Source organism: Strongylocentrotus purpuratus, unplaced genomic scaffold, assembly GCF_000002235.5.
Source record: "Strongylocentrotus purpuratus isolate Spur 01 unplaced genomic scaffold, Spur_5.0 spur5_scaffold_1, whole genome shotgun sequence".
NCBI lineage: Eukaryota > Metazoa > Echinodermata > Echinoidea > Camarodonta > Strongylocentrotidae > Strongylocentrotus > Strongylocentrotus purpuratus.
The window spans coordinates 29,595,566-29,612,297 of NW_022145594.1; positions in this window are offsets into that span (position 1 = coordinate 29,595,566).

A 16,732-nucleotide genomic window follows, 5' to 3' on the forward strand; every position below is an offset into this window, starting at 1 on the left:
CTGTTCCTTGCCTATCCTTTCAATGTTTCGCAGTGTTTACCACAGAAGCATCCATAAATCTCACTTGAATCCAGTGTCACCAATTCTAGTTTGCCCTCTAGAAATGAATTGCCCACTTCACTGATAGTCTCGATCAGACTCGTTTGTTGCTTGAAGGACTTCTGGGTCGAGAATCCCTCCTAATGGTGAAGCTGTTGATTTTCTGGAGTAGGCTTACTCATGTACTCCTCTTCAAACTCCTTAATTAGATAGATGTGCTTGTTCTGGACCATTAATCATCCACGTTCTGCTCATGTACCTGATCAATTTGGAATCACCCAGTGGCCATTTTCTTCAACCTCTCTGACAAAGGGTTCTGGTAGGCTTTCCACGTTTCGTATACATGGATCCATCTTACATAGTTCTGGTGATCAAGGGCAAAGAACCAGGGAACCAGTGCCTTGAGTGACTCCACATAGAGAAGTCAACTTCCTGATGAGCTCTCACAAAAGCAAGAAAAAGAATTTAATTCCAGTACTGGAAAGTGGGACTCTTGCTCATCATCTCTTGTCTCCAGACATCTTTAGCCATCTCCATTGGGACTTTCCTGTTTGCCTGTAAGCATCCTCTGGGAGTTTTGCCGAATCAAGGGCTGTCACCTGATGGGCATGTCTTGTTCTTGTAAGATGGGTTAACCGGAAAAAGGAATCCGCTGTTCTAGTGGAGGTAATGCCAGCTTGTGTAAGGACGGAGGTCCACCCACAACCTTCCAAGTAATCCCCTACAGTCTTCCACAATGCCATTTCTATGTGGAGGCCTCCGAACATGACAATGTATTTGTCTTCACCATGTGTCCGAGGCCATTGCAACTGCACATAGTTCACCAGTGCATATAGGGGTGCATCCAAGGCTTTTACTGCAATCTGGTTAGGGTTGAGAAACTACATTGCTTGGAGATTAACATTCATTCAATGCTTAATCATTGCTGTAGTACAATAGCCTCCTCATAAAACAGTGGTAAGAGCTGTGTCAAAGCAGGCTGCACTGCACCTCTTGTAGATGCGTGATGGGCTGACCATGTTGTTGTTGTTTGGCATCCACTTCTTCAACACATGTTTTGTCAATGAGCTTGGCTGCCTTTTCTATCCAACCTTCTTCTTTCACAGCTTTCTGGAGGTGTCCATCAATTGATCTAGATGAACAAGTTACAGCTACTGTTGCTGGTTTTATTGCGACAGTCGATACAATGGTAAAGCTGTCAAGTAATGCCAGGCTCTCCTTAGTGACTTCTGTGAGTTTGCTGCGGAAGATCCTGTGTCTGACGTTGTTGGATATTGAAACATATTAATGCTTGTACCATGGAAAAACCCCGGCCCCCCCACTCAGGTTTCAAAATGACCGCATGCGTGTTGCCAAAATGTCCTTTTCGTAACAAAAGAAAAAGGTCGAGCCGTATTGACTTTACACACCGGACTTTTGCTGAAAAGGGGGGGTGCGGAAAAAGGCTCGTATACAAAAGAAAAAGGTCGAGCCGTATTGACTTTACACACCGGACTTTTGCTGAAAAGGGGGGGTCGGTTGGAACACGCATATGCGTACCCTAAATAACACTGAGTGGGGGGGCCGGGGGAAAAACCCAGTTGCAGTGGTGCTCGATGGGTTGTGGTCAAGATTGTCGAGAGCACCAACTGTGAAAAGTCCACAACGTAGTCCGGACGGACACACAATGCCGTCCTCATGTACTTGCTGGCAAACAGCAGCGGCTAGTTGGTTCTCAAATTGCAGAATTCAGTTGTAATTCACACATGGGGAAAACATGAAGCAGTGATAATTTACATAAATTAGCATAAATTTGCATTGGATAAAATTTGGTTCAGTCAGCCTTGTGGAGAAATTTATAGATATAGTTCTATTTTATGAGTGCAGAGTTAAGCCGCATTTCTAAGATATACGAAATACTTGGTGTCAACTAAATTCTTGCTCAAGGCAAAAATACTTCTAATTTGCATAAATTAGCATAATTTGGCATGAAGATAATGTTTGGTTTGGTTGGTCCTGTGGTGAAAAGTTAAGCTATAGACCTGATATATATATATATGAGAAAATCTGGTGCCTTTTCAACCTTTGTGATATTCACAATATCTATGGAGTAATAACATGCATAAATTACTGATGATATGCATATATTTGCATTTTTTAGCATGAAGATGCGATTTTCAATAGTTTGTACTGTGGGGGAAAATGAAGCTATTGACCTAGGAAAGACATAGGGAAGTTTGGTGCTTTTGTAAACTCTGTCCCCAAAATGCCAAAATATGGGCCTCAGGGACCTGACTATTATGCGTATAAACAGATAACTTCATGTACTGAATAATTATTCCAAATTGATACTCTCAAGCAAAAATAATATATAATTAAAAACCAACTGCATGTGTCGGGGTACAAGTTCATAAGAATATGGAACGGTTGAAAATGTAAATCACACTAATCACCTGCTTATTGTAAATTATACACACACCAAGGGATAAAACTATTCTTAAATCGGTTTGTTTTACACCTGGGCAGACTCATTTGTTTACTTCTCCTAAGGGTAAGTTTTGTCTCTTGTTTTGGTGGGAGAAGATCATTTAGTTTGTATATATTTAGTTTCTATATACCAGAGAGGGAGAGTACTGACCTGGTATGTACTGTATGATATGGTACTGTACGTCAGCCAGACTGGAATGGAGAAATGTGTCATAAAATAAATCACTATCACCAATCATGCTCATATATCTTAATTTTTTTCAGGGTTCTTTTCCTCAAGTCAGAAAAGGAAATTTCACATTCAATGGAATTCCTGAAGCAGATTTTGATACATTCATGAAGTCACTTGCTGATTATGGAAAGTAAGTGAACTAAACTTAATGATTTACAAATTCATTTTATTATACAACTTGGTCCTACATTTAGATCTTAATCAAATGATTGGTCAAACGCAGTCACGTGTGATTCATTTACTGAGGCTCTCAAACGTTTTTCCATGAAAAAGTGTGTAATAATTTCCAGTACTATTTAAAGCCCACTGCACTACATGTAGCTACTTGCTCCCTCTAAATAGCAAACAATGCCTAAGCGGTGCCTGTTGGTCCCCCATGATCCTCTTTTCCTTATGTTAAGTGAGAGCTTAGTTGATGAGAGAACCACCTGTCAGTGACCATGCTGGGAGGTACTGATGGGGGGGGGGGCTTTAGCCCCCCCCCCCAATAAAATTCAAACATGGTTTATTACTAATTCGATACCAGTGATGTACAAATGTTGCTGAAATGCAGGCGCGGATCCACGTGGTGATATTTCTTCTCCGCCTCCCCCCCCCCCAGTCCCCCAACACGGTTAAAAAAATAGGATAATAACGTAAATTAAACTTTTTTTTAAAACAAACAAAAGCATGTTTCCCCCTGACCCCCCCCCCCCCCCCCCCAGAAAAAAAAATATATACATGTATATATATTATACAGTTATTGACTGGCAGGGGGTGTAATATAACATTATTTGGACCGCTGAAGGGAGTTATATTTCCCAAGTGGTTATATTTTCCCGAAGCGCGCAGCGCTGAGGGAAAATATTGTCACGAGGGGAAATATAACTCCCTTCAGGTCCAAAGAATGTTATATACCCCCTGCCAGTCAATAACTGTTATATTAGATAGCCCTTTTTTTTGTGGGGGGGGGGGTCCAAAAATTGTTTGCCCGAAAAAAAAAATTCCCCTTTTTTTTCGGAAATTACGGAAAAATAATCTGTCGAGATAGTTCAAGAAAGAAAAAAAAAAATTATAAAAAAAATTTGGGGGAAAAAAAAAAATTGAAAAAAAAAATTCTTACCCAAAAAAGCATTTTTCGGGAAAAAAAAAAAATTACCCAAAAAAGCCTTTTTTGGGAAAAAAAGAAAATGTGGAAAAAATAATTTCAAGGGAAAAAAAAATTCATGAAAAAAAAATATTGAAAAAATTAAATGACCCTCGGTAATGGTGTAATGTGTGTAATTGGTGACATACAGTCCTCAAGAGGGCGACATGCATTGATTAAAAATATATTCATTTCACCAGCTGGTTAATATAACACCGAAAAGTGACCGGCCAGGAAAATATAACAATTTGGATCCTCACAATTGATATCACGTGACGAGCTCTGGACCAATCACATCTCGGTATCTGTCTAAGCTATCTAATATATATATATATTTTTTTTTTTTTTGCTCTCCCCCCAATAGCATTTCTTCTCTACATCACTCTCCCCCCCCCCCCCCACTCCGCTTATTCACCGACCAGTTGAATTGGCGCTAATTTTTTCCTAAAAAACTGGACCCCCCCAAAAATAGATATGTGCTGAGCCCCTCAAAAAAGTTTTTGCTCGTTACGCCACTGCTGGGAGGTCTAATCCCTCCTGGTCAAACTAGTGCAAACGGGCTTTAACGATCTTTAAGTACACAATATGCAGCAGTGCATGTAGAGTTTAATAATATATAATACAGGTGTAGCACTAGGCATTTATTAGAGGTAAGTGCGCCTCTCTTTGTGTGCTCAATAAATTAAGCCTATTAAAGTTGGGGTTTATTTGTCAGCTATAATTACAACAAAAAATCTTGAAATAAATTCTCTCTACCCGGTACATCATAATTTTTTCGGTATGAAACAAATGTTGGATGTTTTCATTTGTTCATTACAGGATCTATTTGCTCTTGTTGTGGCTGTTTATGCACCTATCGTACTCAGCCTGACGGTTGTGTACAATAGATTCATACAGCCTCAACTCGAGTGCGGATAGATTTTATAATGAACTCATTCGCATGCCGCATTTGTATATATTATCGCGCACAGGTATCAGTTTTGATGTCTGACTTTCTATCAGGCTCTTTTGCCTTATCTTCCCTCCTCTTCTCATTTCTTTCAAGTCTCTACGAAATGCAAGGCAACCCAAAGTTATTATGATGCAGCTAGCCAATGCCAAAATTCTGCCAACAATATATGTATATTTTCCACAATAACCCAAATACATATACTTAGTGTTCTGAGGCCGTATTCTGAAAACTATACAATATGTTGTCTTCTATGGTTAAATAGTTAACAGTATATTTATTATTATAAATTGAGATTGCATGGAATAGACAATTAATGTAAGTGCTGGTGCAGATTTCTTCATTTACTGTACATTTACGTAGCCATTTTCGCGTAGAAATTAACCTTTTCTTATATATCTTTGCTATAACAGGAAACGTTCTTTCACTAGGATTAAAGATAACATAAACTTCAGAATAATGAAAGTTACGATTAAACTATCTCCTTTGCCGATCATTTGTAACAGTAATAAACAGCAATTTAACATTAATTTTATGTTGCAGATACCGTATTTTCCCCTGAAAACTGCCCCCAAGGACATTTAACCCCCAGAAAATTATCCCCCCCCCCTGAAAATTTTACCCCTGTTCATTAAAGGAGAGGTCCACCCTGATAATAACTTAGTTTTAATAAAAAGCAGGTTTTTGTCGGGGGATAATTGTCTGCGGGGGAGGGGGTAGTTGTCCTAGGATGTCATGTTCCTAGGGGTAATTGTCCTGGGGGGGGGGAGGTCGTCCTTGAAGGGTTATTTTCTGGGGGGGGGGGTTAATGCCCCGCTGGTAATTGACCAGGGTTGATTGTCGGGGGGAATTGTCCTTGAACCCAATTCATTGTATCTTACTAAGCATTGTAGCTACATGTATATGCAGGTTCAATTACACCCTGGAAAAGATACAATGAATAGTAGCAAAACTGAAGATACAACAGATTTTTACAATTGATTGTCAGTCACTTAATATATTACAGGGCCCAGATCCAATCCCCCAAACCTATATTTTTTTTACTTTTTTCCTCAACATCAATTCAGGGTGAATGCTCTTGAATTGTCACGTCAGGTGTATGGGCTAATATTCTTATCACGGCTATCAGAATACCTTCAACATCTAGATCAATCAAACGAGGATGGTAGTAATGTCTCAAGTGAGGAGCATGAGCTAAGTTCGACATCACAGCCACCAGAATACCTTCAAGAGCCACATCATTCCAGGGAGGATGGTAGTAACGTCTCAAGTGAGGAGCATGAGCTAAGTTCGACATCACAGCCACCAGAATACCTTCAAGAGCCACATCATTCCAGGGAGGATGGTAGTAACGTCTCAAGTGAGGAGCATGAGCTAAGTTCGACATCACAGCCACCAGAATACCTTCAAGAGCCACATCATTCCAGGGAGGATGGTAGTAACGTCTCAAGTGAGGAGCATGAGCTAAGTTCGACATCACAGCCATCAGAATCAGAGTCAGACATGGGCAGTGTACAACCATCCAGATGGCACAGCAGGATTAAGTGCTGCTCGATCATATAGAGTTATCTCCAAGACGGTTGTACGACACTTGCTCCTGTGGCAATTGTTCCGCGTCGGTTTCCTACACTAACCAAAATTTTAACTTCCACCTCAGACCTTACACTGTACTTAAAAGGTAAAATGAAATGAAATGACTCTAGTAATGAATCACCACATTCGATGTATTTCAGAGATTTGTATTTAGCAACATAACATCTATAAATCATTCAGAATTTCATGGCGACATCATTTGGTCAAACTAACATACAAGAAAAGCCTATAACTGAGCAATAGATACTCAATCATTTACCACTTTCTATTAATTGTGTAATAAATTCAACTGGTAGAAGATGATTTGAAACATAAACACAATTTTTTAAAATATGATAAATAGAATTTTTTCATAGATTTCTTTTCTCTTTAATTTATTTTAGCAATACCCTTTTCCATTTCATAATAATATTGTCAAATAACATAAACTTTTGTTCCACTGGGCTGAAAACAATTCTTTTCTTACCGCCGTGATGAGCATGTGGTCAACCAGTTGTGTTACTTAATAATCCAAGGTGTAATGCCCGATTGTTAGCAATCCAGAAAAAAAAACAGTGATAGTAAGTTGCAAGAATGAACACAAGGCCAGAATCAGACGTTTGAGATCTGGGCCCTGTTTCATGAAACTTTTTATCAATAATAAGTCACTTTATTATAGAAATGTGACACTTGTTATTGAAAGCAAGTTTATGAAACGGGACCAAGAGTTACTTTGAGCCAGTATGTCTGGAAATGGGATTCCATTACGAGGGCCCTCTTGTTTTTAAAGTTGCAATGTCAAACCTGACTCAAAAAGTAAACGCGATAAAACTGAATACGCGATCCTGATGGATCAAAAATGTAATTAATTTCAAATTTTTGTGGAAGAGGCCCAGAATGCAATATTTAATATGAGGTTGTTTTGAATTGTGATTGTAAATTTGTAATTTTTTTACTTAACCAAGTTGTAATTAATTGTATGCATTCTGTTCAGGTTCACACAAGTTAAGGATACACAATTGGGCCCGAAAATTTACATGCACCTGAAGAAAATCATTGTACTTCGATTTTCTCAACTGCACTCATTTTTATCAGGAGTCACTTGTCTCAGAGTGAATAATGATGTATATACTATATATATTAAACAGAGACCATATTTGTCTATCTTCCTGAATTGTTAACAGGAATGAGTTAAATTGTGATTATCGCTATGTATATCTGGCCCAACTACACATGTATGTACATCTACAATTCTGGGATTATTCCAGTACTTGATAATTGTTTCTTTTTTTTCTTCATCTTCTTCAATTTTAACTGTGAGTAGATGTGTACCAAGTTTTGTGTGCCTTATGCATTGTATATACTATATGTAGTAAATAGAGACCATATTTGTCTATCTTCCTGAAGTGAAATGTTGACAGGAATGAGTGAAGTTGTGATAATGTATATCTGGCCCAACTCTACATGTATGTAAATCTACAATTCTGTCATTTTTCAGTGCTTGATAATGATTTTGTTTTTTCTACATATTCTTCAATTTCAACTATCAGTAGATGTGTACCAAGTTCTGTGTGCCTTATGCTTTGTATATACTGTAGCGGCATGAAACCAAAAGGAAAAAAGTCTGAAGTTAAGGACTAATAGGCATGATAGGAATTATTCATGAATTAGTTGCACAAAAAATATAAATACTGTTTATTGGTCAGCAGATACACTATCTGCATTAGCAACATTTTGTACATGATAAGTCAATCTCTAGTTGGTCATTTACACCCAACCAGCCCACATGTACATAGTGACAATGACCCCATTGGATAAGACTTGGGGCATATACCGTATGCAAATTATAAGAAGTATAATGATTTGCCAAGCACCAATCCTGCTTGCATCAGAAATAAAGAACAAACTTCACTCTCAAGAAGTTGTTCTCACCATTTTGTTAAAAAAGTTCCTGAAATTTGTGGAAACCAGGAGGTCAAACAATCTGCGAGTTAAAATATTGTTTTATACATGATGATGTATTATCAGTCTTCACAAATCGAAGTTTGTAACATATTTAAGCACGGAAGGGATAGAAGTTTTACTTATTGCAAAAATTGCATCTCTGTGTATCTAGCAGTTAGTGCACTCTCTGTTTGCTGACTTCTTTTTATGTATGTAAATACTCAAGTGAGAAAATTGAAGTGAACTTCGAATATAGTTTGATATTATTGTTTGATTTTTGTTGAGGATCATAAAGTAGATGTTCTTGAATGTGAATTACATGTATATTGTATATTGTTGGTAGCTTTGGTTTGATATCATTTAAGGTTTAAAAAGATTCATAGTTTCAAGAAGTTAGGAATTAGTAACTGTAGTGAGAGTATCCCGAGTTGTGTCTATTCACAATAAGTACACACATGGGTACACACACACTCACACACACCCAAGGTCTTTGTTTAGGGATTTGGAGGACACTGTTCAAGCTGATTAGTGACTCTCAGGTTGGATGCTGTTGCCATGGGCACGAACTTTTTAGAATAGAGGCATGTTCTAACTGTAGTTTAGTGTAGTTGTATCAAGATTAAAGTAAGTACCGATTTAACTGTAGCTTAAGTTAAGATTAAGTTTATTGGAGTTATATTATTACATGTTTATCATGATAAGTCTCGTGCAAAACATCTAAATTGGTTGTATTTATGGGAGGACAAGGAGATTAATATCATTGCTTAATTAATTATATTAATCACAATGTTCAAGTGTTACATATTATGAAATGTTGATCATAAATTAATTATAATTATATTGCTTTACAGCGAACCCCTCACTTGTGTAACTCACTCATGTACACTCACTCAACACTCACTCAACACTTATTTACGTTCACCCATCTCCACGTAATATTCATTGCTGTATGATATACTCTACGTTACTGCTCTTTAATCTTAATATTTGTTATACGTCGTGTTTCAGGAACGGTTTATTTCTTGAACATCTTTAGGATCATATCTACGATAAACAGTTTATGAATGTGTAATAAACAAAATCTTTGAACATTTATACGCAAGTGTGATTGGACAGTTATTCGGAGTGCGTTCCGATGTTTGTCTATGTTAACCATTAGCTACAGCTTAACTGCGCGAGAAGCTACAAGTACTATAAACAGAGACAAAATTTATCTATCTTCCTAAAGTGAAAACTTTGAAGTTGTGATAATGTATATCTAGCCCAACTCTACATGAATGTACATCTACAATTCAAGGATTATTCCAGTTCTTGATATTGTTTTTGTTTTTTCTTTGTCTTCTTCAATTTTAGCTATCAATAGATGTGTACCAATTTGTGTATGCTTTGTGCTTTGTATATAATGTACTATAAACAGAGACAAACAATTTAAATCTTCCTGAAGTGAAAAGTTGACAGGAATGAGTGAAGTTGTGATAATGTGTATTTGGCCCAACTCTACATATATGTACATCTACAATTCTGGGATTATTGCAGTACTTGATAATGTTTTGGTTTTTCTTTGTCTTCTTCCATTTTAGCTATCAATAGATGTATACCAATTTGTGTATGCCTTATGCTTTGTATATACTGTCCTATAAACAGAGCCAAAAAAAATAATCTTCCTGAAGTGAAAGGTTGACAGGAATGAGTGAAGTTGTGATATTGTATATTTGGCCCAACTCTACATGTATGTACATCTACAATTCAAGGATTTTTCCAGTACTTGATAATGTTTTGGTTTTTCTTTGTCTTCTTCCATTTTAGCTATCAATAGATGTATACCAATTTGTGTATGCCTTATGCTTTGTATATACTGTCCTATAAACAGAGACAAAAGAAATTAATCTTCCTGAAGTAAAAGGTTGACAGGAATGAGTGAAGTTGTGATAATGTATATCTGGACCAACTTCATGTATGTACATATCACAATTCGAGGATTATTCCAGTACTTAATAGCATTGTTGTATTTGTCTCCTTCCATTTTAACTACCAGGCCTCTGAGTAGATGTGTACCAAGTTTGTGTGACTTATGCTGAAGGCATGTATGTATAAACAAAGTGGTCGTGTGATTTGATATTAGCCTTGATGCCAAGAGCTACTTGTATAGGAAGGAAATATTGAAAATAACAAACTCTGTGACATGATGAAAATGTCAATATCACAATTTGTTAATACAGAATGGCATATCAATGTATGATTACTGCATGTACAACATACTTTCTATCAGTGTATAAATCAATTATCTTCAAAGGTACATGATTTTTATGAGAAAAATGTAGCAATAGAAGAACATTTCCAATTTCAAAAAGAAAATCTGATCACTGTAGTGAGAACATCTTATAGTTTGTAAGTTTACAGCCTTGTATTTATGATATGCAAAGGATTCCAAATTAACTGAAATGTTATTACATCTGATTTAACAAACATATTTGTGCATACCATGTTTATGTGTACATTCATAGATTATGTCAAAGATTAAAAGATTTGTTGTATTTCTTACTCCGGGTGTCAATTCATGAATTATTTGTAAGAGGGAGGCATGGATGGAAGGGAGGGGAGCCAGAGAGATAAGGTGCATGTGAGTGGCGATGGAGAGAGAGGAAAGTGCGTAAGGGATGATATGGAGAAGAGACGGAGGGAGAGAGAGAGAGAGAGAGAGATGAGTCTACATGGGAGTGGAGGATAGAAGGAGCGAAGAGAGTGAGGGGAGGATCAAGGGAGGAAGGGAGAGAGAGAGATGAGTCTACATGGGAGTGGGGGATAGAAGGAGCGAAGAGAGTGAGGGGAGGATCAAGGGAGGAGGGGAGAGAGAGAGATGAGTCTACATGGGAGTGGGGGATAGAAGGAGCGAAGAGAGTGAGGGGAGGATCAAGGGAGGAAGGGAGAGAGAGAGATGAGTCTACATGGGAGTGGGGGATAGAAGGAGCGAAGAGGGTGAGGGGAGGATCAAGGGAGGAAGGGAGAGAGAGAGAGATGAGTCTACATGGGAGTGGGGGATAGAAGGAGCGAAGAGAGTGAGGGGAAGGATCAAGGGAGAGAGGTGGGAGTGGGGGATGTATAGATGTGTACTGAAAAAGGAGGTAATGGTATACATTGAGCAAGAGAATAGAAAGGAGAGATATATAGATCATAATTATGAGAAGTAGGGATGTAGAGATAGATGGCCAATATGTTCCAGTAAGAGAAAGGAGAGAAAGGAGATCAAAATCTAGGAGCGTGTGAGGAGTGGGGGCTGTAGAGATGTTGAGATGGATAGCTAAAAAAGGGGAAGAGACTTGAGAAATAGAACAAGCAAAAGATAGAAATAAGAAATTAATAGTACGTGAGGGGTTGGGGGACATGCAGTGGTATAGTGAAGTGGAGGATATGGCACGGCAGAAAGCGGGTATCTTTTAATGATATTTCAAATTCCAAATAACTTTCTATGACCCACTTTGCTTTTTCCGATGACCAGATAATTAGTACCATTTTGGCGTGGGTTAATTGCGGCATCCAATCGGCACGCAAATTTGTCGGTTTAACCCGGAAGGCTGCCATAACCATAGACGGCCCACACCCATGATCAATTTCCATAACATTCCATGACTTTGGGATATATTTTCATTTTCAACGACTTTCAAGAAAAGGTCATTTTTCATGACTTTCCAGGCATCTCCATGAATGTGGGAACCATGCATCTTGGTGTAATCTGCATATCACACGACACAACTGGATTAGCTGAGTGGATTACCACACAAAAGATTTGGGTTTAATTGTTCCTTTTTTTTCTCTCAAATAGGCTTTATATTCACACTTTACAACATTTTTACGAAGAACTACTTTATACATCCTGCTCATTTATGTATTTTCACAAAAGGAGCTATTTACATACATATACAGAATTTTATTTATTTACATAATGTTAAACACAGATATTCACAATGATTTCCAATATCCAATATTTTTTATGGATATGTATCATTTAATAATAAAGCTTCATACTGCCATTACATACATTACCAGAATATACTTCAAACCTGGTGCATGAAAATAATAATTATAAATTCATTACTTTTTAGGAATCTGGGCATCGTTTCACAAAACATCTTAAGTACAAGTTCATCAACGTCCCGATTGAAACGCTTGTTCAAGTACATTTCGATGGGATGTTGTTGAACTAGTACTTAAGATAGTTTTGTGAAATGATGCTATGTTTTTATAAAGTATTTGATTTACCATTCGTAAAGTTCTCGTTGCAGCAAAGCAGCTTGAATTCAGTGAAAATATAACTCAGGTGTGTCATTACTCATCCTGCTTTCTGATTGGTCAGTTCCAAAGGAAAGCCATGAATACGTGAATGTAACATGCTTGGAAATAAACCTGAAATAGATATATTTGAAAGCCATAGCTTTATTGGTTGGCTTGGCTTATTTTACTTTCTGAAATTAACATGCAACTTTTTTGAAGTTTTGATCTAGTGAATGGAACCGAGTAGATCTATGCACAAATACAAATAAAATGTTTGGGAAAAAAATTAAAACATACATTTTTAGAAATTGTATTTTCGTTTGTTTTCTCATCCTCATCTTTGCCTGAAGAAGGTTTTGCACGACAAATAATAACGCCACAGAAATGACGCCGTATTTAGACCGCCCTTTTTTTAAAGATAAACTCCAGTACTGGTAAAAAAATAATAATAATTCTCACAGAATCAAACGAAACTTACACTGAATGTTCAAGATTACAAATAAATGACATGTGCCAAACAATTTTGGAAGAAAATGTATACTGGCTGAGTAATGAGCATAGAAAGACAAGGAAATCAAGGTAGTACTAGCCCCGACACCATGTGTGTTGTCCCATATATAGCTTTCTATGTGAGTGCTTGTTACTTTACCAAGACTCGGTCAAATTTATTATGATTTTGATAACTCCAGAACCTTGCAGTGCACACCAATACTTACATGCTACATGATCAACTGTTTCTGATCCTTTCCACACCTTTTCTTTCACAATGCAATCGCATTACCAGTACTAAAGTTTATCTTTAATGTGTAAATAAATGGTAACTGCATAAAAACCAGATCCTGCACGTCTTCACCGAGCTCTGTGTTATAAGAAACAGAAATGTGAGGCATATTACACTCGACATCAGCATAAAAAAACGCCACGGTGTTACCGCATCATAATATATCTGAACAAAATTTAGGGGGGGCACTTAACTACGTCATGCCCATCACACGTGGCTAATGAAGAATAGTTTGTGTTAGAATATTTTGCACTGAGAGTCAGAAAGACATTTGTACCTGATCGATACAAATTTGACATCGAATCAAATCAGATAGGAGTGAAATTACAAATTCTCTCCTTCCACCCTTTCCTTTTGTAAACTATTTGTGATACATTCTCCTGCTCAGTGCGATAACGAACTGTCCAAAAATAAGTTACGCATATTTGTAACGCTTGTATTTTTTAATACAGTGTGTTTGATTTATATTACAGAAACGGCAAGCAATTAGCGATCGAGATAGAGGGGGGTGGGGGGGGGGGGCTATAAAATGAGGGTGGATGAAGAGGATTGTAATATTTGGAAAGAGAGGGTATGAGAAAGATTACGATTATGATGAATTGATGATGCTGATAATGATGGTGATGATAATGACGGTGATTGCAATGATCATGATAATGGTGATAATGACGATACTACTTCGGATTATAATACTTGATGATGATAATTATGATAATTGCAATAATGGTGATGGTGATAATGATGATGATGTGGAGTATTATAATGATTGATGGTGGTGATGCTAATGACGATGATGGTGATGATGCTAATTATGATGGTGATGATGATGATAATGTAATAACTGTTATTAAGCTACTGAAATTGTTGCATTTGATAGGCTGAGAGCAGATTTGTCATAGATATTTAGCATTTTGATTTTTCTAAAACTCAAGTTATATGTCACAGGGCCGCTTTACCAATCTTTACCAATCCATTACAAGACGTGGTTTCCTTTGGATGACAGTGATATATCCATGGGGTTAAGGAGTCCGACCCCCCACATGGCATGGCTGAATAAAAAAGAAAGGAGTTTACATAACTGATTGGGGTAAGAAGATCCTCTGCACACTCTGATGGCTTTTATCGTCGTAGCTGATGAGTTTTAAGTAACTTTGCCATGATGATGCAAAGAGCGAATTGTATTTAATTTGTTTGTTTTTGTTTTTGTTTTTGTTAATTATATATAGACCTAAAAACCAAAGTTTTATTTTGTATTTATATCAATTAATGTTCACCTTCTCTTTTTCGGAGAGGTAGGAAAGGAAAAGTATAGTTTAGCACTGGACAGTTAACCTTTATTAATCAATACCCGCACCCTGTTCATGGTCGACATCTAAATTATTGTTCACACCATCGATTGAACGGCAGGGGTGAAACTCACTGAATCAATATTTGAGCCAGAAAAAAGGAAACAGCGCCATCTAATCATCATTGCTCGTATAACTCGGAAAATAGTATTGCCAGGCGGAAATAATAATCTTTAGAGACAGCTTTAAAACCAACAACAACAACAACAACAACAACAACAACAAAAGGAGGGACACTATTCAACGGGAATCCCTACGGCGGATCCAACCGGCGGCAAAGAATAGGGGGCCAAATTCGTGAACATATTTAGCGGCGACTAAGCGGGGGTAAAGAGCACTTATTATTTTTTTCCCAATTCGTGAGAGAATAGTTAGCGCCGAATCAGCCAGCCTGCGAATCAACGGGGGAGGGGGAAGGGGTAAGGAGGGTTTTTTCTCAACGGGGTGGTGGGGGGGGGGGGGGGGGGGGGGGGGGGTAGTGAGCACTATTATTATTTTTTTTTTTTTACTCAACTCCCATTTTCACCCCCTCCCCCATACCCCCTTGAGGCAGGGGGAGAGGGTCCGTCTTCATTTTATTTTCTTCAAAAGGGTTACATTCACCTGTTTTGGGCCAGGGGCGCCCTGCCCCCCCTAGATCCACCACTTTTTCCTATAGGGGGTACTCTAGATGAGTAATAGATATACTCCCTGAATTGAGGAGGGAAAAAAGAAGCAGGGGAGGGGCTTCTTTGCATCACATAATTCCTATTTAAATTACAATATATACAATTCCAATCTACAACATAATGAAGAATATAAGAAAACTAGGGGGAACATGCACATAAAAACCGGTAGTCAGATGTGAAGAAAAAGATTGAGATTGTGACCAATGACCACAACATGCAGATACTCGATTGCAACAAACCTTTCTTTGTTCTCATTCAGCTATTCAACTCATGTTTACACTACAACCGCATATTGGCATAGGTTGGGCATAGGCCATAAAAGGGGATTCCCCATGAGGTAATTATAAGAGCGCGCGCGCACGCTTGATACATGTAGGGCGTGGCCGTGGACATCATGCCCAGACAAGACAAGTAGTAGCAATACGTGCGCAACGATCCCAATGTCGCAGTTATTGCGTCGTACCATATTTTCAGCTAATTTCTCACTATTGACGTAAACTCTTGATTTTCATCATCCAAGCTACATGCCCAGGCTGAAGACAGAAATGATACTTTCGTGAAATAGGAAACCACCATTCCGCATTCGATCACCACAGGAGCGCTGCATTGTATCACACGCATTTGTTCCCGGCTTCCCACCACCCCATAAACGCTACACATACAGTACTTGTGCATGCGGACGAACGAGTGGTTTCCAAAACCTCGATGGAGCTGTAGCCACAGAAAATTACCACCTGGTAAGTATGGGGATATCTTTCTTAAAACTGTACATGTATTTCATGTTATCTTTAATTACCCGAGAATCTGCAAGAAGGCTCTTGACTTGAGTCTTGAGTGTAATAGTCAGGCTTCCAATTTCATGCAACTCCAGTATTCCTCCTCATATCTAGACCGAAAGCTTCAGTCTCTCTAATCGTCGGTTGTTCCACTGAGACTACGTCTGGCTCCACTAGACCTCCGATTATAGAGACTGAAGTATGTCCCATCGGGACTGTACGGGAGTGTACAGAACAAATGGTTCGGTTCGACCGGACCGCGATGAATGAGATATGCAACGAGATTTTCACTCTTTACATCCTCATAACTGCTGCAATTATAATAAAAAATTAAAAATAACATATATAGTGTGACGGACACGATTTTGCCACCTTGGCTTGACACGGAATATTTGTCAGGATGCCCCGTATCTGGCCAGGCGCTCTCCGTCCGTTTGGACAAAATATATGCCCGTAGCTTAATGGCTGGAGTCATTAACTGCTCACACGTATCTCAACAATCATTCGTCCATCGACTACAATCGGTCACCTAAACGTCTCGTTCACAGCATCAATCAATTGAGC